This window comes from Temnothorax longispinosus, chromosome 6, assembly GCF_030848805.1.
Source record: "Temnothorax longispinosus isolate EJ_2023e chromosome 6, Tlon_JGU_v1, whole genome shotgun sequence".
In the NCBI taxonomy this organism is placed as follows: domain Eukaryota; kingdom Metazoa; phylum Arthropoda; class Insecta; order Hymenoptera; family Formicidae; genus Temnothorax; species Temnothorax longispinosus.
Genome location: NC_092363.1, coordinates 9,785,543 through 9,811,693, shown reverse-complemented (window position 1 = coordinate 9,811,693; position 26,151 = coordinate 9,785,543). Strand labels below are relative to the sequence as shown.

The following is a 26,151-nucleotide window of genomic DNA, read 5'->3' as shown; positions in this document are numbered from 1 at the left end:
ACTCGTCAAGCTGATTACAGATATGTCAGTCTCAGAGTGTACCTATTTACCGTTCCAAAAATATCCAGAGCATTTTTGATCGAATCGAGGAGGTAGAATGGAGTCGTTCCTCGGCGCACAGCATCGCAGCGTATGCTGCACTTGATGGTGGGTGCCATCGAAAAGTGGTGGCATAGGACAGCGTACAATGAAAATAAACCCAAAAAATGACACAGAAGAACCCAAGGAACGAACAAATGGAACTGACGAGCGAGAAGTGATAAATAGGTACACTCTGAGACTGACATATCTGCGACAGGGGTTATTCGCGGCTCGGATTCCGATCACCAGAGGGTCTGGTCAATTAGGATTCTTATGGGGCGGTCAGAATTATGGTATTTTGCTTGTTCATTCAGGATGTATGTTTCTAAAACATCTTCGATGATCGTACACTCAGAGCACTCGCTTGCCGGGCAATAATCGACTAGTGTTTTATTACAGTCTGCACACGTTTGGAAATCTGTTCGCGGTCCGTACTGCACGAAATACCACAGTACGCCTTCGAATTTCTGTCTAACCGGTTGGTATTTACCGAGTAGACAATCTTCGCAAATTTTTTCATCGGTGGCTTTATTTCGAAAAAATATTGTATACGCACAGACGCCAGTCATAAGCCAGGCTCTGAGCGGGGTAGGGGGCGGACATATCCTGAACGGAAGACGCCTGAACAAATATATCGGGCACATGAGGGATTTACTTCGATTTAGTGGGAGTTGATCTGGGAAAAAAGAAAATTAAAATTGAAAAACGTTAACAAGTTCTTATGTCACCATTTTAACCAAAAAAACCATATAAAAATTAAACAAAAGAAATCGTATTAACCAGAAAAACTCCAATTTTGAAAATAAGTAGCGCATCTCATCACGATACATACTGCCAGTACTGGCAGTACTGGCAGTGCATTGCAGTAAATATCGGAACACAGCCTTCGTTCGAGGGAAAACTCGACGGCTGGGTGGCGGAGACGACGACGGTGGATAACGGCGAGATGCCGATCCACGCCCGAGACTGATTTATTAGCACGTATTCTAATTGTGAAGTTGTTTTGTGTTACGTGTTAAATGTATAAACCAATCATATTAAAGAATCTTATAATTGCAAAGCTGCTTTTTCTGCTAAATCGCAGCCATTGGATAGGCTAAAAAGTAAACAATTTAAAAAGTATACAATTAATTTAGCTGCAGCTACAAAAATAAGTTAGCTATGACATTCAGAATATGTTGTTATATTATCTCGCTGCTGCAGTTATAATCGGCAGCTATATTTCTCACAAAGATCGTTCTAGCTGTAGTATCGAAACTCATATTTATCCAATGCAGTGATAAACATTTGGTAATGGGACCTAAATTTTCCAGAAGATATTACTAGAATGTTGCTGCTATAAATTCTATATGTGGCAAACAATATTCTACACTTGCAAAACATTTTTTTGAGTGTTTAAAAACTATTATAGCCTCGGAATTTTTGTATTAAAATTTTCGTCTTAAAATGTTACAAAGCATTTATCATTAAAATATTTATCGCCAGTTTAATTACATTCTGTATAGTTAAAAAAAAATATTACAAAATTTCAAATATAAACGAATTCTATAAAAATCGGTAACCCCTTTCCCGATTCTCGCCAAAGTAAATGCCAATTTTTCTTTAAGGAGGGTGGTTAGTTAAATCAATTTGATAAGAATTAGTTCAAATTTGTGGAGAATATTCGTCTATGGGTATTTGTCGTCCATGCCAAAGTTGAAAACAATCGTCTGCATGATTGTCGAGTAATTAATTATTGAAGTTATACTCTTGTCTCTCTCTTATACACGGGCGACACAGCAAAAATGTTACCTAACCTGTAATGTAACTCTCGAAAGCATATTAAAAATGATAAGAATTTAGTGAAAATAGGTGCAAATAACTCTTTACATATTTAGTAAGAACTTTCTCGAAAACTGAAATGACTCGTCTTTATAGTTATCAAGAAATTGTAAAAATAAAACAGGACCACATTTATTATTTCCACATTTCAATGTGGATAATAACGTATTTGGGTTTCAATTGTACAAACAACTTTTTTTAAACCTTAAGAAACAGCAATTAAATGCATTCCACATATTTATTTGCTAAAATTCGTTTATTTCACGCGACAAAAATTTAACCTATATGCTTTTTCCCTGCCGCGCGCCACCTCCCCACACGGAGAACTAACCAACCTCCTTAATGTTATTCTGTATAAAATTACATGTGTAACTTCACTTTTTGACGTAGAACTACGTCTTTCTCGGGGGGTATGGGGGTATGACTGCAACGTTTTCTTGCAACGTTTTCATATGCAACGTTTTCATGCAACGTTTTCTTTTTCTCGAAAAGTATTAAATAAAAATATACTTTATTATATAGTTTTTGAAAGCTCTCGATGTAAGCTAAATGTTTTCGTGGTTAATTTTTCGATATGGGTTTGTTCTCGAAAAGTATTAAAGGAAAATATACTTTATTATATAGTTTTTGAAAGATTTCGATGTAAGCTAAATGTTTTCGCTCATCGTTGGTTATGTTCTCCTGATACTTCATCGATTTTTCGAAAATTTTTGAAGTGAAACTTCTTTAGGCACGGTAGTGAATTCGATTCGCGACACGAAAAAGTGTAACGGAAGTGAAACTTCTTTGGTACGGTAGTAAGTTCGATTGTGCGACACAAAAAGTGTAACGAAAATTTGACCAATAGGCGTACGGCTTTGGCGAGACGGTTCTTCTTCTGGCACGGTAGTAAGTTCGATTATGCGACACGGAAAGTGTAACGAAAATTCGACCAATAGGCGTACGAAATGAAACTTCTTTGGTACGGTAGTAAGTTTGATTGTGCGACACGGAAAATGTAACGAAAATTCGACCAATAGGCGTACGAAATGAAACTTCTTTGGTACGGTAGTAAGTTCGATTGTGCGACACAGAAATGTAACGAAAATTCGACCAATAGGCGTACGGCGTTGGCGAGACGGTTCTTCTTCTGGCACGGTAGTAAGTTCGATTATGCGACACGAAAAGTGTAACGAAAATTCGACCAATAGGCGTACGAAATTAAACTTCTTTGGTACGGCAAGTAAGTTCGATTGTGCGACACGGGAAGTGTAACGAAAATTCGACCAATAGGCGTACGAAATGAAACTTCTTTGGTACGGTAGTAAGTTCGATTGTGCGACACGAAAAGTGTAACGAAAATTTGACCAATAGGCGTACGGCGTTGGCGAGACGGTTCTTCTTCTGGCACGGTAGTAAGTTTGATTATGCGACACGAAAAGTGTAACGAAAATTTTCGACCAATTGGCGTACAAAATGAAACTTCTTTAATTGGTACGGTAGAAAGTTTGATTGTGCGACACGAAAAAACGTCACGAAATAGTGTCACGAAAATTCGACACCAACAGGCGTACAAATTGAAACTCCTTTTGGATCGGTAAGTAAATTCGATTTTGCGACTCGAAAACGCGTCACGAAAATTCGATCAGGCGTACGGCACTGGCAAGACGGATATAGTGAGAACTGCGTATAACACTATATTTTCGAGTTGCGGGCGGCTTGGAGTGACTAATTCCGTTGCATTGTTTTTGTATTAATTTCAGAAAAGTTATGGCAAAGCCTTGCCTTCAGAAGTTTCACTTCTAACGCGCGTGGCGACCACACGCATGATTTTGAAGTGAAACTTCTTTAGGCACGGTAGTGAATTCGATTCGCGACACGAAAAAGTGTAACGGAAGTGAAACTTCTTTGGTACGGTAGTAAGTTCGATTGTGCGACACAAATAGTGTAACGAAAATTTGACCAATAGGCGTACGGCGTTGGCGAGATGGTTCTTCTTCTGGCACGGTAGTAAGTTCGATTATGCGACACGGAAAGTGTAACGAAAATTCGACCAATAGGCGTACGAAATGAAACTTCTTTGGTACGGTAGTAAGTTCGATTGTGCGACACGGAAAGTGTAACGAAAATTCGACCAATAGGCGTACGAAATGAAACTTCTTTGGTACGGTAGTAAGTTTGATTGTGCGACACGAAAAATGTAACGAAAATTCGACCAATAGGCGTACGAAATGAAACTTCTTTGGTACGGTAGTAAGTTCGATTGTGCGACACGGAAAGTGTAACGAAAATTCGACCAATAGGCGTACGAAATGAAACTTCTTTGGTACGGTAGTAAGTTCGATTGTGCGACACGGAAAATGTAACGAAAATTCGACCAATAGGCGTACGGCGTTGGCGAGACGGTTCTTCTTCTGGCACGGTAGTAAGTTCGATTATGCGACACGAAAAGTGTAACGAAAATTTTCGACCAATTGGCGTACGAAATGAAACTTCTTTAATTGGTACGGTAGTAAGTTCGATTGTGCGACACGAAAAAACGTCACGAAATAGTGTCACGAAAATTCGACCAACAGGCGTACAAAGTGAAACTCTTTTTGGATCGGTAAGTAAATTCGATTTTGCGACTCGAAAACGCGTCACGAAAATTCGATCAGGCGTACGGCACTGGCAAGACGGATATAGTGAGAACTGCGTATAACACTATATTTTCGAGTTGCGGGCGGCTTGGAGTGACTAATTCCGTTGCATTGTTTTTGTATTAATTTCAGAAAAATTATGGCAAAGCCTTGCCTTCAGAAGTTTCACTTCTAACGCGCGTGGCGACCACACGCATGATTTTTTTTTAATATTGGGAATTTTGGATAGTGCGACCTCTTCGTTGGTTGCTAAATGTTTTTCTCTCTTCGTTGGTTATGTTCTCCTGATACTTCATCGATTTTTCGAAAATTTTTTAATTTTTGGAATTTTGGATAGTGCGACTTCTTCGTCGGTTATGTTCTCCTAATACTTTGTTAATTTTTCGAAAATTTTTGATAGTGCGATCTCTTCGTTGGTTATGTTCTCCTGATACTTCGTCGATTTTTCGAAAATAATTTTGGGGACTTTGGATAGTGCGACCTCTTCGTCGGTTATGTGCTCCTGATACTTCGTCGATTTATTAAATTGCAAAAACATTTAGCTTACATCGAGAGCTTTCAAAAACTATATAATAAAGTATATTTTCTTTTAATACTTTTCAAGGTTTAATAAATAAATAAATAAATTAAACAATAAATCAAAAAATTAATAAATAAATCAATCAATCAATCAATCAATCAATCAATAAATTAATAAATTAATAAATCAATAAATCAATAATTCAATAAATCAATAAAACAATATATAAATAAATAAATAAATAAATAAAACATTAAATCAAAAAAATAATAAATAAATATATTTATAAATAAATAAATATATAAATACTTTAAATTTTATCTTTGATTTTCAATTTAAAACAATAAAAATTAAGTTACTAGTTTCACGTATTATATGTCAATTTTAAAAACGGTGTTGTTCAAAACTGAATATTTTAAGAGTAATTGGTTTAAAGCCATTTGTACGAGTATGGAAAAGGAAGATTTATGCCCTCAATCTGATGAACAGAATGAATTTTTGAAAAGTAAATTAAATTAAATTAATTAATTGTTTCTAACTAAATTTTAATAAAAAGCTTCGATTTTTGGATGTAATATAAATATTGTTGAACCATAGACTATAAAGTTGTATAATGTATCTTTGTATAATTTATTTATTTATTTCTCTGTTTTAAAATTTAGTTATGGATGATGGAATGGATGAAGTTTTGCTGAGCGCTATGTTAGAATATGAAAGGGAGCAAGCAGAAAATGTAAAACGGAAGACTAAGGAAAAGGAAACTGAAAAGCGTTTACCGTAAAAAAAATTTTAAAGATGTATATTTGTTGTTTTTGTATAAATATCGTTATAAAAAATTATTCTCTGTATAGGAAGCGAAAGCAGAATGAAAAAAAAGAGGATGAACAAAATTTACAGCAGAAGAAAGATTAAAAAGAAAATAAATGTTAAAATGTTAATGCTACAAAAATAAAAAAATATTTATTAATTTTAAATTAAATAAATAAAATTTTATTGAAAAAATATATCTTTCTTTAAATAATTTAGTATACAAGATCTCGAATATATCGTATTCATTAATTCAATTTGACACATTAATCTGAAGCATGCTATGTGTGGCATGCTTCATATTAATGTGTCAAATTGCGAGGGTTTGCTTCGCAATTGACATTAACGTTATTAAGAGAAAGACGTGAGATTTAAAATTTATTGAGATAGAGAGAGAGAGAGAGTGTGTGTAAGAAGACAAATTTGAGGAAGACGTTAGGAAAGGACAAAGTAAGTAGAAAAGTTAGTGGAGAGATCTTTAAATAATAATCGTAAGAATAATAGCATAAATTACGTTATTTAGAATGCGTTTGAGGGTAAATTTCTTATTGGTTAGGTAAGTGGAATAATATACATTTTTAAAGAATAATGCTGCATTCGTAAACGTCACCCGGGTACACACGGGTATACTCCCTTCTCCTTCTAACTCATTGAGATAGAAAGAGAAGGGAGTATACCCATGTGTACCCGGGTTCTTCTCTTTCTATCTCAATGAGTTAGAAGGAGAAGGGAGTATACTCGTGTGCACTCAGGAGACGTTTCTGAACGCAGCCTAAGAGATTAGTAAAGTAATAGTTGGAACGTATATGTGTGAGAGTGAGAGTATACTTGTGTGCACTCAGGAGACGTTTCCGAACACAGCCTAAGAGATTAGTAAAGTAATAGTTGGAACGTAAATGTGTGAGAGTGAGAGATTGTACGTAGACACATATATTTTAGGAAAAGATGAATAAGATGTGAAAAAAATCCAACAGAATTAGGATAGTAAATTATGTATATAATTCAGTGTTTCTTATTTTAATCTAATACAGTTTTCTGTTTTTCACAAAAATTTAGGTAATTGAATTAGATTTGAAGAAGAAAAGTTAAACTATTCTCGACTAGAAAAGTGAGAAAAAGATAATCTTTGAAAGTTGAATTATTCGAGGAACTGTAGCGTCTTAGTAAGAAGAAGAGGAAAAGAAAGAGCTTGCTGAGTGGTAAAGTTATAGAGTATAAGCTATCTCGAAAAAACCTAAGCAGTATTATTTTTATTTCCAAAAAATTATTACTCAAGTGATACACATCACAAAATTACGTTACCTTATCAAAAAATGAGTCGCGCTTCAAGTGATCTATTATTACAATTACAAAAAAGAAATGATATCTCTTTTTAAATTACAGCGCCAATTACAGAGAACATATATTTTTCGAGATACAAAGATTACGTCTACCACTTGTTACTTAGGTTTTTTCGAGGTATAATATTACTACTGCTTTTCTTCGATTAGAATAAAAAATTGAATCATGAAGAATTACACAGAGGTAACAGTACAAAATACAAATATTTTATTAAAATATTTAAACCCAACAAGGGAATACAAGGTATTTAAATACAAAGTTTATATATGTATTTTAAAAGATTTAATCGCATCGCAAAGAATTACAGAGGTAACAGTACAAAAAATAAAAATATTTTATTAAAATACATAAATTTTTCTTGTCAAAAAACTTGGCGCTGCTAGACCTCAAAATTAGGTCAGTCTGGTGTGTATGTGCGAGCGAGTGGGTGTGGGCGATGTGTGTGTGTGTGTGTGTGTGTGTGTGTGTGTGTGTGTGTGTGTGACGGTGAATAATGCGGCTTATTACTAAGTATAGGATAAGTTAGGATAAGTTTAGATTTTTAAAGCGATTAGAATTAAGTATAGAATAAGTATAGAATAAGTAATACTATATCTACATTTGTAAAAGGTCTCTCTCTCTCTCTCTCTCTCTCTCTCTCTCTCTCTCTCTCTCTAGCAGCGCCAAGTTTTTTGACAAGAAAAATTTATGTATTTTAATAAAATATTTTTATTTTTTGTACTGTTACCTCTGTAATTCTTTGCGATGCGATTAAATCTTTTAAAATACATATATAAACTTTGTATGTAAATACCTTGTATTCCCTTGTTGGGTTTAAATATTTTAATAAAATATTTGTATTTTGTACTGTTACCTCTGTGTATATAATTCTTCATGATTCAATTTTTTATTCTAATCGAAGAAAAGCAGTAGTAATATTATACCTCGAAAAAACCTAAGTAACAAGTGGTAGACGTAATCTTTGTATCTCGAAAAATATATGTTCTCTGTAATTGGCGCTGTAATTTAAAAAGAGATATCATTTCTTTTTTGTAATTGTAATAATAGATCACTTGAAGCGCGACTCATTTTTTGATAAGGTAACGTAATTTTGTGATGTGTATCACTTGAGTAATAATTTTTTGGAAATAAAAATAATACTGCTTAGGTTTTTTCGAGATTTTTGGAGATACAAAAATTACGTCCACCACTTGTTACTTAAGTTTTTTCGAGGTATAATACTACTACTTTGTTTTTTTTTCGAGGTGAAGATACTACTGTTTAGGTTTTTTCGAAATTTTTCAAGATACAAAGATTTCGTCTACCACTTGTTACTTAGATTTTTTTAAGGTATAATACTACCACTGTTTTTTTTTTCGAGGTAACAACATATACACTACTATGCGTGTACTTGGCGCCTTTCTTTACCTTTTTTTTAAAAAAGGTAATTTTGTACAAATATCACGCCTTTTTGTAGTATTACGCATTGTATAAACAATATGTACAGGGTGTTATTTCGAGGTATAATACTACCACTTTGTTTTTTTCGAGGTAACAACATAATACATATATACTACTATGCGTGTACTTGGCGCATTTTTTTACCTTTTTTTTGAAAAAGGTAATTTTGTACGGATATCGCGCCTTTTTGTAGTGTCATATAAGACGTCGGCGTTAGAAGTAGATAGAAGAAGAAGTATCTTAATAAAAAAATTTCACATTTGGACTTTGCGTCGCAATATCTCCGCTCGTAGGGCACGGAGCGGGATATTATAAGAGAAACCCCCCCCCTAATTGGACCCCAAGCTATCGATCAAGCCTACTTAGAACTTGATCCGTTCACTCGTTATTGAGATCTCAACATCTCGGGTACTCGCAACCCGTCGCGTCGCGTAAAAGAGTCACGGTCGGTCTCGCTCCGCGTGTACTTGGCGCGAGACACTACCGTGTCTCTTGATTCTGCCGCTAGGGAATTTTTAAGTCGATTCTTATGAATCAAGCTTGAATTCGATGTCTAGGTGTCCCAGGTTGCCGATGACGAGGTTCACATAGTGCGCTTTATAGTTTTCGGTATTCAGGTGTATTAATACCTTGAATTCGATGTCCACGTGTTCCAGGTTGCTGATGTCGGGTTCCAGATAGTGCGCTCTATAGTTTTCGGTGTCCAGGTACAATAATACGTTGAATTCGATGTCTAGGTGTCCCACGTTTCCGATGACGAGGTCCACATAGTGCGCTCCGTAGTTTTCGGTGTCTACGTGTATTAATACCTCGAATTCGATATCTACGTGTCCTACATTCAGATTTAAAGTTATTAATACACCTAGACACCAAAAACTACAAAGCGCACTATGTGGACCTCGTCATCGGCAACCTGGGACACGTAGACATCGAATTCGAGGTATTATTACATCTAGACACCGAAAACTTCGGAGCGCGCTATCTGGACCTCGTCATCAGCAACCTGAGACACCTAGACATCAATTTCAAGATATTAATACACGTAGACACCGACAACTACGGAGCGCACTATGTGGACCTTGTCATCGGCAACCTGGGACACCTAGACATCGAATTCAAGGTATTAATACACGTAGACACCGAAAACTACGGAGCTCACTATCTAGACATTGTCATCGGCAACCTGGGACACCTAGACATTGCATTCAACGTATTATTACACCTGGACACCGAAAACTACGAAGCGCACTATGTGGACCTCGTCATCGCCAACCTGGGACACCTAGACATCGAATTCAACGTACGATTACACCTGGACACCGAAAACTATAAAGCGCACTATCTGGATCCCGTCATCGGCAACCTGGGACACGTGGACATCGAATTCAAGGTATTAATACACGTAGACACCGAAAACTACGAAGCGCACTGTGTGGACCTCGTCATCGGCAACCTGGGACACCTAGACATCGAATTCAACGTACGATTACACCTGGACACCGAAAACTATGAAGCGCACTATCTGGATTCCGTCATCGGCAACCTGGGACACGTGGACATCGAATTCAAGATATTAATACACGTAGACACCGAAAACTACAGAGCGCACTATGTGGACCTCGTCATCGGCAACCTGGGACACCTAGACATCGAATTCAACGTACGATTACACATGGACACCGAAAACTATGAAGCGCACTATCTGGATCCCGTCATCGGCAACCTGGGACACGTGGACATCAAATTCAAGGTATTAATACACGTAGACACCGAAAACTACGGAGCGCACTGTGGACCTCGTCATCGGCAACCTGGGACACGTAGACATCGAATTCAACGTATTATTACACCTGGACACCGAAAACTATGAAGCGCACTATCTGGACCTCGTCATCGGCAACCTGGGATACCTAGACATCGAATTCAAGCTTGATTCATAAGAATCGACTTAAAAATTCCCTAGCGGCACTTTCTGCCAAGCGTAGAGAACCTTCTTTTCCGTTGACTCAATATATATTATATATTACCTAATTTACCTAAATAGAAATCTTCCTCCTGACCGATAAGTCTATCGACCTAATTTCGAAATACGCGCGCGATATCGAAACTGGCGATACCTACGCCGCCAGCGTCGAAAAAGTGAAAGGGACGTTTCTCTGATAATCATAATAATATTGAGACGTCGGCGTTAGGAGGAGTATCTTAAAAATAAATTTTCCCATTTGGACTTTGCGTCGCAATATCTCCGCTCGTAGGGCACGTAGCGGAATATTATGAGAGAAACCCCCCCCTAATTGGACCCCAAGCTATCGATCAAGCCTACTTAGAACTTGATCCGTTCACTCGTTATCGAGATCTCAACATCTCGGGTACTCGCAACCCGTCGCGTCACGTAAAAGAGTCACGGTCGGTCTCGCTCCGCGTGTACTTGGCGCGAGACACTACCGTGTCTCTTGATTTCGTGTATTCTTTTTTACATGATATTAAATATATATAAATGTTTCATTAAAAAAGGAAACATTTACAAAAATCAGAAAAAAATCACAAAACAAAAGTCTACATTATAGTGAACGATTAAATAGTCATTTTAAGAAGCAACAATTTTTATAAATAAATAAATAAATAAATAAATAAATAAAAAAATAAATGAATAAATAAATAAATAAATAAATAAATAAATAGATAAATAAATAAATAAATAAATAAAAAATTATGGCTTCATTGTGTATAGGGTGTAACGGGCCAGCGTTCAATATCATAAAAAATAAATGAGTTATTCATTATTTAAAAAATTATATATAAATATATATAGATTATATGTGATTATATGTGAAAGATGTATAAAATAAAATTATATATGGGTTTATATATCATTATATATAGGCATATATAATTCTAAAAATAACTAGATATGAACAATAGATCATATATGCACTCATGTATGGATACATATAAGATTCATATGGAAGTACCTGGGAAAAAAGATTATATATATAATTATATATAATTAAATATAAATATATATGAATCTTTTTTTCCAGGGTATTTATAGCGATTAAAATATATTTAAATATATATAAATGTTTCATTACAAAAACTGAAAATTTACCAAAATTATATAAATAGATATTATTATATGCGTTTATATGTGAAATTTAGTGCTTGAAAAAAATTAAATATGATTTTCATATGTGGATCCATATAAAATTCATATGAAAGTATATAACCCTATATGATTATATAATTATATATAATTATATAGCGGAAAGTCCCCTATTATGGGATAGGATCCTAATATGGGAAATTATGTGATAGAATCTCATAATATGTCTCAGTGGAACCTATTAGTTTAGCAGAAACTTCGCTATCTCATATTAGGATACTATCCCATAATAGGGGACTTTTCTCTATAATTATATATAATTATATAATTTATATATAATTATATATAAATATATATAATTATATATGATCATATAGTGACAAAATTCATATATATAATTATATATAATTATATATAATCTTTTTTTTGCAGGGTATATATAGTGATTAAAATATATTTAAATATATATATATAAATGTTTCATTACAAAAACTGAAAATTATCAAAAATTGGATATAAATATATATGATTATATATGAATTTTGTCTATATATATAAAATTATAAATGGACATACATAATTAAAAAAAAAAAACAATAGATCATATATGCACTCATATATGGATTCATATAAGATTCATATAAAAGTATATATAACAATATAGGATTATATAATATTATTATATATGTTCATTTCTAATTATATATAATTATATATAATTACATATGATCATATAGAGACTAAATTCATATATAAAGAAGCATTGTTTATTTTAAAGTCAAAAACAGATATCATTTTTGATAAAACAACGTAGACTCACGTATACAGGTATAGAGTTAATAATTGAAAAATTTAATAACATAAAATAAATTGTGAATGGTTTAATAAAGGAGTCCACGAAGAGGTGTAGAATCGAGTAAGGAACGCAATGTCATCTACCGAAGAATCACAGGAATATATGAAACGAATAAAGGACGCTCAAGAGGAAGAGATGCCAACAACAAGTTCTGATAGAAATGAGAAGAAGTCTGCAATATCATCTTCGGAAAGATCACGACAATGTAGGGAACGAAAAAGGAAAGCGGAAGAAGACGCGTTGCGAACATCTTCAATGAGAAATCTGGAAATGCCCGAGGCAAAGTCATCTACCGAAAGGTCAAGAAAATGTAGGAAACGGAAAAAGAAAGCGCATCTAGAATATAATGAAGAACTAGAGCAAGGTCCACGAGAAGAACATAGGCTTGAGATGTCGTCTACGGAAAGATCACGACAATGTAGGGAACGAAAGAAGAAAGCGGAAGAGGACGCATCACAAACATCATCATTGAGAAATCTGGAAATGACAGCTAAGTTATCTACCGAAAGATCCAGAGAATGTAGGAAGAAAGCAAAAGAGGACGCATCACAAACATCATCATTGAGAAATCTGGAAATGACAGCTAAGTCATCCACCGAAAGATCCAGAGAATGTAGGAAGAAAGCAAAAGAGGACGCATCAAAAACATCATCATTGAGAAATCTGGAAATGACAGCTAAGTCATCTACCGAAAGATCCAGAGAATGTAGGAAACGAAAAAAGAAAGCGCAGCAGGAATTTACTGAAGAACAAGAGCAAGGTCCACGAAAAGACCAGAGGCCTGAGATATTTCGACAGATTTATATGAATGCATCTAAAGTTTTTGAAAATAATTTTCTGAAGAACGAGTTTGGATACGTGTGTGATGTTTGTGATCGATTATGGTATAAACAAGATTTAACTAAAGTAGCTCAAAGTCACATAGATGTTCTAAAAAGAGATTTTGATAATGAGATTGAGTGTCTCAAGGACTTTGAAATCTGTTCAACTTGTAGACAATCGCTTACCAAAGGAGAAATTCCAAGTCTAAGCAAAACAAATGGTTATAAATATCCTGAACATCCAAAGAATTTGCCTCCATTGGATCCCATTACTGAGCGTCTGATTTCTCCAAGACTACCTTTTATGCAAATAAGAAGATTACGATATGAAAGTGGATCATATAAAATAATAGGACAGGTAATTAACGTACCGGTGGAGGTAGATAACATGGTAAAACAATTACCACGTCAATTAGATGATGATTATTCATTCAATGTAAGTATTAAGAAACATATTATACATAAAACATCGTATCTGAGTGGCCTTGTGAAGAAGCGAGTTGTTAAGGAATGGCTACGCTACATGGTGACAACGCCTCTGTATAAATTAAATAAAATAGAGTATATTGAACGAGATATGAACAATGTCGATGATGGACAGCGACCAAGTACAAGTTGTTCAAGAGACAACGAACAAGATGATAATGTAATTGAGACGATTGAAAGTGACAATGATAAAGAATTGTTTTTGGGACAACAACACACAATGCTTTGGAACGAAAGTAAATACTTGGATATAGCACCCGGGCAAAATAAAAAGCCTTTAAGCATCGTCTTTGACTCGTATGCAGAAGAATTATCTTTCCCGGCAATATACTACGGACATCCACGAGTCTTTAAAGAAGGCATCAGAGTAACTCCGTTCAAAATAGCAACAAGTGAGATTAGACGTAAAGATCGACGCGGAGTAACACCACAGCATATTCTTTATATGGCTGCAAAGATAATGCGTTTGAGAGTTACCGAAGGACTCTATTCTACTTTCAAAGTAAACGCCACTGCTGAGAATATTACTCGACGTATGATAGAAGATAAAACGTACCTGGATGAATGTGTGGAAAAGAATATAGCCTTTTTGAAGTCTATTCCAAACTCTATGCAATATTGGAATTCACGGAAGAAAGATTTGTTTGCGATGATAAAACAACTTGGGAAACCTACAATGTTTCTAACGATGAGTGCAAACAAGATACGCTGGCCACACCTCCTAAAGACATTGTACAGACTAAGTAGAGAAGGAAATGGGCAAGAACTTACAGATCCAATGAACGAATTACGAGCATTACAGAGGGCCAGCTTAGTAAATGAAGATCCAGTAATATGCTGCATTTATTTTAACAAAATTGTCGAGGTAATTATGAGAATTTTATCAGCAAAAAAATCATACAATCCCTTTGGAAAGTATAGAGTGATAGACTTCTTTAAACGCATTGAGTTCCAAAATAGAGGTAGCCCACACGCGCATATATTGCTTTGGCTAGAAAATGACCCCAAAGAAGCAATTTCGGAGAATATGAACAAAACAATATTACTAATCAGAGATTTGTGCTCAGTATCAGTCACTGATTTACCAGAAACATACGCTAATCAAGTGCACAAGCACACGTTTACATGTTTCAAAAAAAAAAGACAATAAGTGTCGGTTTAATATACCCTACTGGCCTATGGATCAAACTTGCGTCTTGATACCCATCACTAAAAACGATGGTCGCAGAGAAGATTTGAAAAAGCGGGCATCTAAAATAAATGAAAAACTGAATAATAAAAGTTACGATACAATTGAAGAGTTTTTAGTTGATAATAATATGACAATGAAGTACTACTTAGATGTGATTCGAGTAAGTATACGAAGACCTACTGTTTTTTACAAAAGAAATATGAACGAATTGTGGACAAACACTTTCAATCCATGGATAGCAAGCATACTCAATTCAAATATGGACTTGCAATTCATTATTGATGAATACTCATGCGCAGCATATGTTGTTGAATATGTTAACAAAAGCAACAGAGGAGTAAGTTATCTTCAAAGACAACTTGTGGAATTACAGGATGAAAATCCAGAACTAGATTTCATAGGATTAATGAGGAAAGTGTGTATCAATATGTTGAACACTGTTGAGATGTCTTGCCAAGAAGGAGCTTGGTACTTGTTAAGACAACCCATGTCTGAGGCGAGTAGAGAGGTAATCTTCATCCCAACCATGTGGGCTAGTGAACGTGTAAAAAGACATAAGAAGAAGAAACAGATGGACATGAAACAGATACTTACCAAACGATTCAACAGATGTGTGGACTTTGAACGTGATACAAAAGTACGAACAAAGACCAACTCAAATAGAGGATGTATGTTTGGCAGACTATGCAGCATGGTATACAATGAACAACAGAAACTATAAAAAGAGAAAATGGGCAAGAATCCTGCGTTACTGTAATTACGAGATGTCAGATAAAATGACGGAATATAAGCGCGAGATGGTTACGTTATTCATCCCATTTAGATGTGAACATATAGAAATCACTGATCGCATGAAGTACTTGCAGCTGTTCGATGAAAGAATTGAAACTATTAAGAGTAAGTTTGGTGAATATCAAAAAGTAGATATCGAAAAACACATGGAAGAATATAAAAGGCTTTGTGAAGATCTACAGGAGGAAAGAGAGGAAATAGACGCAAGGCAAGAACTAATTTTACAATCGATGGCGACAACCAGCGCTAATAATGATGATATAAATAGTATTGAGGTGGGAAACTTGACAGCAGTAGTTAGAATACGCAAAAACGTTATGACAGCAGAGGAGTTTTGTAAGAGAATGCGCAGAACAAATCAAGAACAACGAGATTTCCTTCTGACTTTGATGAATTCATTGCTAACCGCAGATAGAACTTTTCAAGTATTTTTTACAGGAGTGGCTGGAAGTGGTAAAACTTTTACACTAAACTTAGCAAAAGAAATAACGAATAGATTTGCACAAACTCAAAACATAAAAACAAATGCATACGTAGCATGTGCATCCACAGGAAAAGCTGCAGTGGCCATAGGAGGAACTACCGTACATGCAGCGTTTAAGATAGCAATTTCGAGAAGAACTAACCCAGGATTGGCAAGAGAGACTATACAGACTTATCGGAATGCATTCGCAGGAGTGAGAGTTGTAATTATTGACGAGGTAAGCATGATAGGCGCGGAGATATTAGACAAGATAAACAGTAGAATGTGCGATATCACTGGCAATTTTGACGATCCTTTTGAAGGAATGAATGTGATTTTCTGTGGTGATCTTAGACAACTGCCACCAGTTAATGCAAGAGCCATTTACAAATCGTTAAGAGACTCAATAAATGGAGCATATCTTTGGCAATCGCTCCAATTTTATGAATTGACAAGAGTAATGCGACAAAGCGATTTAGTCTTTTCAACGATACTTAATAAAATAGGAAACGGAGAGGCATTGACGGAAAACGAGACAAAGTTAATAGAGAGTCGTTTTAGAACTGTAGAGTGGTGTAACAAACATGTTTTTGGTGCAATACGCCTATTCCATCAAAATAGAGAAGTAGACAAATACAACGTCGAGTCAATAGATGAGTCGTATACTTGCGAATGCAAAGATTTAATACAGGGTTACTCTAGTGACAAAGAACTGATAAATGCAAAAACAAAGTTATATAAACTGAGTGTCACCGAGTGCGGAGGATTACCGTACATGTTGAAATTGAGTGTGGGAAAACCATACATGGTAAACTGTAACATAGACGTAGAAGATGGGATAGTAAATGGCGCAGTAGGAGAAATGAAATATTTGGAATACGAGGAGGAAGACGAATTAATCTTAAAGAGACTGTGGCTGGATTTCAATAAAAAAGAAATTGGTGCAAAATTAAGATGCAAATCCAAATCATTGATAGAAAGCAGAGCAGGAGTTTTGTTGAAAACGTGGACTCCAATTTCAAAAAGACATGCAACCATCACTATTACGTCTAAAATCAAATGTAAACGAATTCAATTTTCGTTGTCACCGGCTAGTGCCTTGACTATCCACAAGTCACAAGGAGGAACGTACAACGAAATTGTTTTTAACTATCATAAGAGTCAGGATCAACAGCTAGTTTATGTTGCGCTTTCGAGAGTAACATTTATTGAGGGGTTATTTTTAACTAACAAAAAAAATGATTATAAATTCTATCACAGTAATGGTACCAATTCACCAAAAATAATTGATTTAAAAAACGAAATGCAACGTTTGCGAAAATATAAATTAAGAACTGTTTGCGAAGAAGCTAAGGAATTTCTTTTAAAAGCAAACAATTCGTTAATATGTTATAATGTACAAAGCCTGAGAGCACATCGAGAAGACTTGGAATTAGATAATATAGTACAAAATATCGACTTGTTATTTTTGAATGAAACGTGGCTGAATGAAGAAGAGGAAGTGAATATCGAAGGATTTAAAAGGATAACACAGTACAAACGAAAAGATGTGAGAGCAGGAGGTGTTTGCATATACGAGAGGAATGGAGCGAGTACAAAAGCGACATCTTATATGCTAAAAAGAATTAGAGATGAATATGAAAAACAATTAGAAGATGTAGACAAATATGGTGATATATGCGCAATTGAAGCCATATTTGGCAAAAAGAAATGTTTAATGTTGGGAGTATACATAAATCCAAACACCTCCATAGAGAATATAAAAAATTTTATACGTTATAAATTACATAGATACAGGATAAACGAAGATAAAAAAGAAACTTTAATGGAAAATGAAAGAAATAAAGATATACCCATTATACTATCCGGAGACTTTAACTTGGATATAATCAAGCATGAAAACGAAAAGTTTATAGAGTTTATGACAAATGAGTTGGGAATGCATCTAATATCTGAAAAAGCATCAACAACACTGGGTGGTTCATGTATTGATATGGTGTTCATAAGACACATGGAAAATTTACAATGCAAAAGATATATCAGTTATTTCTCATATCATAAACCAATAATGATAATAACTGAATAGAATGATAAAACTGTAGCTTCGAATACAACAAAATAGGAAGGAAAGATGGTACATTTATAAATACTGAAGAAGAAAAGACAATAATGGAAAGTAAAGGTAATATTAAAAAAAAAGGCAAAGACAAGGATGGTAGATCGTAAGGATTGAGATGGAAAAATAAAGGTAAATAAACATAATTAATTATATAAATTTAAAAATAAAATAACTTTAAAAAAGAAAATTGGATACACCATACCTTCATGGCTGTGGAATGCTTATCAAAAGGTTTGTTTTATTAATTTTAAAATTTATTTGTGTATTATTATTTAAACAATAAAAAAAATAAAAAGAAATAAGAATAAAAAAATGGAGGGGTTTTTAGTGGGTAGGCGATGGATGGTAGTATCTTATGCGATGTACCTCCATTGAATCCCACACATTCAGGAGTACGGACTCCAGGATGTCTTGTCCTTGTAAAAGAGAAAATCGGAAGGTAATTGCCTTGGCAAGAATTAGAAGATTATCACTTTTAGAGGGGCGAAACGAAGATTTTCCCCTCCAACAAAAAAAAATAAACAAAAAAAACAACAAAAAAAAAACAAGCACAGTAACAACTGTGCCGCAATTAACACGTAGAACTACGTCTATTAGAATAGAACATATATGGAAGAGGCATTGAACATCGAGTCTGTATCCGACATCGTGCGAGAGAGAAACGTTAATTGCGCGAGAGAGAAAGGTAGTGAAGCCTAATCGTCCGCAATGCGCATACGCAGATATCGATAACCATATAGTACTATTTCATGTAAAAGTATTCAGCGAAGGAAACTAGACGTAGGGCTACGTCAACTGTCAGTTGACGTAGTTCGACGTTGTTGGCACAAACTGTGCCGGCACAGTGTTACTGTGCTTGTTTTTTTTTTTTTTTTATATTTTTTTTTCGTTGGAGGGGAAAATCTTTTTTAAGACATAAATCGGTAACTCATTCAACGATTGACGCCAAATTCAATACCGGTACTTTAATGAGGTCTCCGACTCATTGAAAATTTAATATACTTAAGAAAATCGGTTATTAAAATAAAAAAAATTTATCTCAATATCTCAAAATTTGCGGAAGTTGCAGCGAAAATAGACATTTCTCAACAAATTTAAAAATTAAAAAAAAAAGAAACCCTTTACAGCTACAATAAATATAAATATAAATATAAATCGGTAACTCCTTTTGAAGACTTTAGAGACTTTAGAAAGAAAATAGGACTCTATAAGCTATCGAATGACAACTTATTTATTACTCTACGATTATCATTTTCAAAAATATAACAAAAAACTACGCAACCGGTTTAAAAAAATATAATATTATTAGAAGGAGCTAATTTTGCATTTGGCTATCTGGGTGCATAATCAAAAATAAATTTATACACGTATTTGTGAGAATGTACTTACCTCCGTTTCTGTACAAGCTTTTAGAGCTGTTAACTTTTCCTTTAACAATTGGTTTTTGTCAATAACCTTCTGTTTTTGCTTTTTAATTTTTTCGTCCTCGTCGGTTATTTCAGATGCAGAGAATAAAAGTGACGATGGCAGAACTTTCGGCCTCTCTTTTTCTATTCTCCGTTGCAAATCCTCTAACGTTTCTGTAAATATAATTAACTAGCTGGTTACCCGGGCTTCGCCCCAGAGGACATATGTAATAAGACACGCAAATAGTCTCTCTCTCCCTCCCTCTTTCTCTCTCCCTCTCCCTCTCTCCTTCTCTCCCTCCCTCCCTCTCCCTCCCTCCCTCTCTCTCTCCATATCTCTCTCTCTCTCTCTCTCTCTCTCTCTCTCTCTCTCTCTCTCTCTCTCTTTCTCTCTCTCTCTAAAATGCTATAAATTAAAAAATATTACTTTTTCATTAACTGAAGTTCAATTCCGTCGTATACAATTCTTTAAGATTCACTCAATTATTTCCTAAAAAATTGGAAAAATTTTGTAACCGATTTCCAAAAAGATACCGGTTTCCAAAATGATCGGTAACAAAAAACTACACAGTTTATAGCACTCCCCGGGAAATTCTACCCCTGTTTTATATACAATTCTTTAAAATTTGATCAATTACTTCCCGAAAAATTTGAAAAACTTCTGATACCGGTTTCCAAAAAGATCAGTAACAAAAAATTATACACTTTATACCTTCCTTTAATGATACTGTATATGAAATTACATGTATAACTTATACACTTTTCAAGCAGAAATCGGTAACCCCCTCCACCGATCCTTGCCAAATTCGAAACAACCTTCCTTTAATGATACTCTATATAAGATGACAAATGACATGTATAACTTACACACTTTTTAAGCAAAAATCGGCAACCCTTTCACCGATTCTCAAAATTCAATATAATAATATTCTATCCATAAAAAAATTAGCTCGATATCTTAAAATTTGCAAAAATCAGAACAATTACGTAGATTTTTTTAGACAGAAATCGGTAACCCTTTTATTAGGAAATTCTACCCCTGTTTTATATACAATTCTTTAAGATTCGGTCAATTATTTCCCGAAAAATTGAAGAAATTAGAAAAACCGGTTTCCAGAAGATCGGTAACGAAAAACTATACACCCTATAGCACTCCCCGGGAAATTCTACCCCTATTTCAGATACGTTTGGTAAAAATTTGGTCCATTAGTTTCCGAGATCATCGAGGACAAACAATCAAACCGAAAAACTCTGCCTCTTTATAATAATAGTATAGATATAGATTATCACAGATTTGCGCAAATAAAGGAGAAGGGAGTGGTTGCGTTAGTGGCTAAAGACATATACTTTACTTTCAACGAAAGCTATGGCTGCCTCCCGGTATTTATTGCCACACTTGACTTTATATAATTTTTCTTTTTTTACAGGAGTCTGAAAATTACGTATTTTGTCACTCTCGATGATTTTATATGCCGACTCTCCAGTGTATTTTATATAACAAAACATTACTGAAAATAATGTAATTAACAAAATAAAATGCAAATAGTAATAGTGGGTTGTGCTAAGTGTTAGAATTAGGCCTGATAATGTATGAGATTTTTGCACGATAAATAAACTAGATGCGAGTAATTCGCAGTTTGTTCGCGCACGGATTATTCGCTCACGCACAATTTTTTATGGATAGAGTATCATTAAAGATAGATTGGTGTTGTATTTGGCAATGATCGGTGAAGGGGTTACCAATTTTTGCCTAAAAAGTGTATACAAGTCATACATGTAATCTTATGTATAAGGTATCATTAAGGCTCCTGGATGGTCACCGCGGCTATATTGGATTCTTACTATCGAGGCGAGGAAAACACCCAATTTTGTTGTGCATGCCATTTTCAAATAAAAAGACATTTCAATAAAACATCACTATAGATCGTTTCAGAACACTTCCGAAATTGGCCGAAAACTACCCTTTTCCCTCGACAATAAACAAACAGCCATAAAACGAAGCCTAAACATACGGGAAAAACAGCCGTTTAACGACTATCGAAAGGAGGTGAAAACGTTCCTTCCGCATGCAAATCTTACTTTTCGGCCAATTTTACGACTTTCACGAATACGTTAAACGTTAGAGCACAAGCACAGAGCGAATAATAAAGAAATAGCACGCACAACAAAATAGGTTGTCAACATGTCACAAGACAGAATTCTCCATTGGAGAGAGTGAGAGGAGAGAGTTCTGATTTCTGCCGCGACGGTACGTCGCCACCGTCAACGCAGAGTTCTCGGCTGACCATCCAGGAGCCTTAAAGGGAGGTTGTTTTGAATTTGGCGAAGATTAGTGAAAGGGTTACCGATTTCTGCCTAAAAAATGTATAGGGTAGACCGATGCAAATCGGATTACTAATTAGCACGATAAAATAGCTCTTAATCCGATTCGTCTCAATCTACCCTAAGTTATTTGATGGATAGAGTATCATTGGGATAGAGTATCACTGGGTCTAATCAACCAAATCTTAAAGAATTATATATGAAATAGGGGTAGAAAGGACTGAAGAATATAATAGAATTAGAAATAACCCAATATCTCAATAAAATTTGCGGAAATTAACGCTACTACAGACATTTTTCAAAAATTCAAAATATTGTATAAAAAAAGAACCTTTTTACCGATTATTACCAAATTTAATACCAACTTTCTTTTAATGATACTTTATATAAAATTACATGTATAACTTATATGAGTAACTTTTTAAGCAAAAATCGGTAACTCCTTCACCGATCCTCGCCAAATTAAATACCTTCCTTAAATGAGATTTTATCCATCAAATAACTTGCACATTTTTTAAGCAAAAATCGTTACACATTTTTGAAGCAGAAATCGGTAACCCTCTCACCGATCCTCGAAAAATTCAAAACAACCTTCCTTTAATAATACTCTATATAAAATTACATGTACACTTTTTACCGATTATCGCCAAATTCAATACATGTAACTTTTTTAACAGAAATTGGTAACTCCTTTACTGATCTTCGCCAAATTCAATACTTTCCTTAAATAATATTCTATCCATCAAATAATTTACACATTTTTTAAACAAAAATCGATAACCCTTTCACCAACCGCGCCTATCTTTCTTTATCGAACGGATGCTGCATGCGCAAAGTTTTAAAGTATTCTCAAAACTCAGTCATGATCAGTGCAAAATTTGCAGAAGAGTTTGTGCCACGTCTCCAAAGTTGCCGACTACATTAATTTGACGATGCAAATAAAGATACCTTTTTAAAACTAACATTTTTCTGGATGTATTAAAAAATACTCCAACTATATTTTTAAATTAATCATTATTTCCCTTGTTAAATTCATATTTATAAGAGACTAATAATTTTATTTTCTCAGTTTAATTGGTCGTTGATTTATTTAATAATTACGAATTCGTTTCATCGGATTTAACTCAGTCTATTTAATTTTCATGAAACCATTCCTCTAAGAAAATGCTGAAAACTTATTTCGCGATAGTAATTTGTCTTTGACTTTTGCATTTCATATAGAACACACTGTTTATTGTTAAAATTTTGAAGAGGACTTAAACAATCATATATTGTACAATAAAGTTATATTGTATAATTTCTTAAATATTAGTAAATTTTTATTTTTCCATTTACGATGTACTAGATCGAAATATATCGCTCGCTTTCTATTTGAGAAAAGACCACAGAGTTTAAAATCCTCAAAGTCGATGAAAAGAAAAATGTACCTTTCCACGTAAGTTGGTGATGACCTCTTCAACTCGTTTGCTGTCGTCCGTTCCTTTTTATTCCTTAATCACTTTGGTGCATGAAGTCGCCGATATCGGTCGCGTCGATTTTCTACTTGGCGTCGCCTGATCCACTCGAGTGTCCTTTGAATTTAAACTCAGTCGCGAGTTTCGCGTAATGAGGAAAATATGACTAGACTTTTGCGCGCCGAGTCGCCCGAGCAAGCGTTCAAATTATCGTTATGACGGGAACGTGACGAGAAAGAAGATGCACTTTCTATCCGATATATATACTTTACGCTAATTACGCGAGTAATTTGTTTCTGCAATCAGAATACACGTTCAATTAAAAGGACTGACAAACGTAAAGTTTATTATTATATATACGAGCGAGTTCAACATTATGCCAGATTACATGACATGATAAAGACATATCTCTTATACTGAATTGTTAATTGTTTTTTTTAATTACTAAAACGCTCTACGATTGTCAAGATTTTTTTGTGCAAAATTCAAAACAACTTTATTTTAATGATACTCTATATAAAATTACATGTACATCTTATACACTTTTTAAGCAGAAATCGGTAAATCCTTCACCGATCCTCAAAAAATTCAAAATTTTATAAAGAAAAAACAAAAAACCCTTTTACCGATTATTAGATATACCGATAATCAACCTAATCTTAAAGTATTATATATGAAATAGGGGTAAGAAAAACTGAAGAATATAATAAAATTAGAAGTAGCCCAATATTTCAAAATTTGCAAAAGTTATAGCAACCACGGACATTTTTAAAAAAATTTATAAATTTTTTTAAAAAGAACCCTTTTTTACCGATCATTGCCAAATTCAGTACCAACCTTCCTTAAATAATACTCTATCAATTAAAAAAAAATTCAACCCGATATCTCAATATTTGCGGAAGTTAGAGCAACCACGGACATCAAATCCGCACATACACACACACATACGGACATGCGATTTTAATACAATATTTCGACATTTTAGAACACTCTGAACATATTAACATTAAAAACTAAAAAAAAAACAATCTTTTCTTTGGTTTTTTCTACCCCTATTTCATATATAAATCATTTAAATTTGGTTGATCAGACCCAATTTTATACGCAATCAAATGTTTATATACAAAATTCACGAAAACAAAGCTTCCTCTATGAGGAAGCAATTATAAAGAAATACTATTAAAATGTTTTTAATTATAAATATAAAAATATTTAATACACTTTTATTTCGCGCACTTTACGTCACCAAAGTATGTGCGTATGGCCATATTAATTGTTAAGCCCCTTGCACAATGCTAGGCAATAGACACACCGAAAAAAAAATTTACTTGATTTAAGTAAATATATTATCTTGAAATTCATTTACTTAAATTAAATAATTATTTATTAAAATCTAACAAATTTTTTTACTTCCAAGAAAATATCAAGAACACCAATTTAGTAATACTGGGATACTAAAAGCAAACAAATATTTACTTTTAATAACGAAATATATATTTTGTTTTAATAAATATTTCTTTGACTCAAGCAATTTATCTATGAAAATATCTGTACATAATTAAATATTTTAGGCATATATATTTACTTGATGAAAATAAATATTATTTTGAATAAATAAAATAATAACTTTGGTTTTTGAAAAATTCAACTACAAAATCATTTACTTGATCTGAGAGAATGTTAACTTGAATCAAAGCGTTGGTGTTTGAAAACAAAGAATATATTTCTTTATAATTGGTAAATAATTATGTACTTGAGTCAAAGATACCATTACTTTGGAATTAGAAAATATTCACTTTTATCCAGTAAATAAATTACTTAGTATCGATAAATATGTTTAACAAATATTTACTTAAATGACAGAAATCATTAGCTTGGTATCAGAAAATATTTACTTCAAACCAGAAAATACATTACTTAATATCGATAAATATGTTTAACAAATATTTACTTAAATGACAGAAATCATTAGCTTGGTATCAGAAAATATTTACTTCAAACCAGAAAATACATTACTTAATATCGATAAATATGTTTAACAAATATTTACTTAAATGACAGAAATCGTTAGCTTGGTATCAGAAAATATTTGTTCAAACCAAAAAATACATTACTTTAATATCGATAAATATGTTTAACAAATATTTACTTTTTCTAAGAAAATATTTGCTTAAATCAAAGATATATTTCTTTGTGATCAGTAAACAAATATTTAATGACCACAGAAACCATTCGTTCGAAATTAAAAAATATTTACTTAATCTAAGATCATTTTTGCTTAAATCAAAGTGTTAGCATTTTAAAATTATCAATATACTGTCGCCGGAAGCAAGAATGTCCGTAACTACAATTTAATTTTTATGATAATATTCATGTAAAGTTGAGAAGTTTATCATTTACCGAAATCAAGTTCGTTTTCAATTTAAGTCTTAAACGTATAGACGTATATGATCAAAATATATAGATTTTATGGAAAATTTATTGAAAATTTATGGAAAATATAAATATA

General features: G+C 33.7%; 1 protein-coding gene across 1 annotated transcript in view; it reads right to left on the bottom strand.

The window, feature by feature from the left end:
* LOC139814518 (uncharacterized) overlaps positions 1–26,151 on the bottom strand; it is a 52,508-nt gene that overhangs the window by 16,818 nt on the left and 9,539 nt on the right. Inside the window, exon 2 of the mRNA XM_071780827.1 lies at positions 19,850–20,040. The gene's annotated coding sequence lies outside the window, so the exon portion shown is untranslated. The remainder of the gene's footprint in view (positions 1–19,849; positions 20,041–26,151) is intronic.